Genomic DNA, 3,331 nt, shown 5'->3' on the forward strand with positions numbered 1-3,331 from the left:
TCTTCTTTATACAAAAAAAAGAAACAGGGAAAATAAAATCCCAAACCACTTGAGAATTAGGACTAACAGGAATTCAGGGAACTAGGGTTTAAAATCTATAGTGACTATGTCCTAAAACCATGTAGAGGACTCACTTATTGGAGGTGAACTATAGTAACACATGATACAGAGACAGGTTTAACCACAGTAGTAGCATTGCCACAGCACTTGAAGCCCTCTCATCGTAATACAACGACCAGAATAAAGTAGGTGGTCTTCACTGCAGATTGACAACAATAAAAGTATATATTTATGATCTGTTAATGGTAGGCATATGGATAGGAGAATGGAGGTGTAGGGGCTTTGTTTGGGCAGGGTCAGGTTGATTCACTGATCTTCTGATGTTAACCAACCAAGAGGCTTCTGCTAAATTTATACCTCAGTGCTTCCATTCCCCAGCACCCATCATTCACTGCATAGTCTTTAACAGTCCATTATATTGTTCAATCTTTCTGGGGGCTGGTGGGAGATAGGGTGATACACCCAATGCTATATTTCCTGGCCCAGGTGTCTATGAGGTTATTTTGGAGATGAGTCCCATCATCTGACTCAATTCTTTCTGGGGTGCCACGCTGCCACAGGACTTGCCCAGGTTGGTGTTTTGGGCAGTGGCATGGATCACAGGTCTGTTTTCAGCCACCCAGTAGTTGCCTCCACCATGGTAAGCATATGCCTTGGCGGGTAGTGGCAGTGGTCCAAAATAATTGATCTGCCAGGCCTCCTCATACTGATCCTGGATATTCACCATCCCCTATTCCAGAAAGACTTTACTTGCTTAATTATCGTGCATGTTTCACATTCATAGTTAACCCGCGCAATGGCTTCAGTGGTCAGGTCCACCCATTGATCAGGAGCCAATCTGTATGTTGCACATACAAATGTCCACATATAGATGCCCTGTCCGGTTGCTCCAAGCGGTACAATGGTGGGGTTGGGGCTTATGGTCAGTACCTAACAGTTTCTCATTGCTGCTCCTTCCTTCTCACGCTTTTCCTCTCCTTCAGCATGAGTTCTCCATGGGCTACAGTCCTTCAGGAAAAGTTTGCTCCATTGTGGGTCTCCCCTATACTGCCGTGAATTCTCTCCTTGGCATTCTCTGTTGTTTCTCACTCTTTTTTTCCATTCTTCCTCTCTCTGAGCTTTTATTTCTGAGCACAATATCATATGGTATGGCATATCCCTGTGGTCAATTTGGGTCAGCTATCCTGGCTATGCTACCTTCCAGTCTCTTGAGCCAGTCTACTCATTTGGGAGGAGGGGAACATGGCAGAGTGGGAAAGAGAGAAAGCCTTGATGCTGTGCAAGCACTGTTTAGCAATTAGCCAAAACACTGGTGTGTTATCAACACTGTTTTAGCCACAGGCACAAAGCACAGCACCATATGGGCTGCTATGAAGAAAATTAACTCCATCCCAACCAGACTGTACAGTCTCCACCCTGTGTTCCATACCATTTTCTTTATGCTCAGGTCCCACATTAACTGATACATCTGTGTATCCTCTGACCTCTCATTAACATATTGTTTCATTTTGATACCATACTCAAACATTCCAACTTACTTACCTAACCCACACCACATTTCAACATCTGATCCTTCTATCCCGTACCTTTCTTTTTCCTTTCCATTCTGTCTAGCTCTCATTCCCAAAATTCCCCCTTACAAATACTTACAACAGCAGATGGGTCTATACATCCTCACGAACCACGCTCCACTGATCCTTGACATATAGACAGATACCTTTGCCCATTCTGTGCCACCCTCCCAAATGTCCATAAGAACAGTCAATGAGTTGGGCCCCATCAAAAAGTTAGCATGCTGCCCTGAAAAGACTGGAGTGGAGTCAGACAGGCACTGGTATCTGCCAAGCAGCAACTTATCCAACCGCATGTGGTCATTATGAGCCAAGTAGATGAAGAACTCGGTACTCTGATGGCATGAGAGATGGTATTACTGCATAGCCTTGACACATGAAAGTGAAAGCAAGCAACCTGCATCGAAGGGATTTAGAAACTAAGCACTCTACAGATCCAAAGAAAATGTGAAGAAATTTGCCAGTTAAAAACTACTATCACATTTAATATATCACTTTATATTTTTATTTTTTGGCCAACATCTTAAGCCATCAAATTTTCCAGGCTATTATCTAAAGTCTTATACACCTTAAGAAGATAACTTAATTGCTGGCTGTTGTTAGTTACTGATATTGGTCATGGTTCAGTAGTCTAATAGATAGCTCATATTCTGTGTTGCAAGATCATATACACTGACTTGCAGAAGTAAGCCAGTTCAGCTACAGGGAGGTGGACTTAGATTTCCTTAAATGATTGTTTGGATGGGGTTTGAATGGAAAGCAGAACCAGAAATGATATACTGGCAACTGACCTGACTTCTCTTTCCCAGTCTATCTGCTGTGCAGTCTCTTGAATTCCTCAACACATGATGTCCCTAGAAAGGGAGAGGTTTTGCTCTTAGTTATATATATATAATTGTATGGAGAAAAACTGTGTTGAATCATTTAGTGTTATGTGTCATACCTATCCTGTTAATTGAAAAATTCTAATTCACAAATCCTTGCTGGCAAATATTTACAGATATTTGATGTTATTTCTGTAGGTTGTCTCTGGTTGTTTTTTGAACACCACCACAGTTTCTTCTAATCTATGGAAGGAATTCAGGCATAAAGATTTGAATTGCTTAAGAACATGCTGAGCAGTGTCTTCTACTTAACACTTGGTAGACCTAGGATAACATGTATTTTAATTTACTGAAGTGCATTAATAAAGGTTGACACCGGCATCACCATGTAAGTATTGATTTCAATGTTTAAGTTGGTATATAGCTGAATCTATATTGCCAACACAAGAAACGTTCTATTGCCTAAGAGATACTCTAAGTTAATACTGAAGCCATAATTTAGCATTTTTATGTATGGTACACATATATCAAACCTATTTCACAAAGTATAAATGTATTCAGATACTCAGATCAAGTTGTTTATCTGTTTTTATCTGACATTTGAATAAAGTAATAAGCTACTTAATAAATCAGTATGTTTATTTTGTTAAAAAATAAAACAAAACCCAAACAACTGAGACTTTTCAGATACACTTTTTTCCCCTATGATGGTCATCTTAGTTTTGTACAACAGACATCCCCCACCCACCCCCGCTAAAGTATGCAAGTCAAAGGTTAGTCTATCTTACTGCACCAGTACAGAATCCACGCAGCATAGGGTTAGACTAGATATGAAATCAAATGGGTGTTAACTCAGTCCCTCCAACCCCCCTCAAG

This window comes from Aptenodytes patagonicus, chromosome 2, assembly GCF_965638725.1.
Source record: "Aptenodytes patagonicus chromosome 2, bAptPat1.pri.cur, whole genome shotgun sequence".
Lineage (NCBI taxonomy): Eukaryota > Metazoa > Chordata > Aves > Sphenisciformes > Spheniscidae > Aptenodytes > Aptenodytes patagonicus.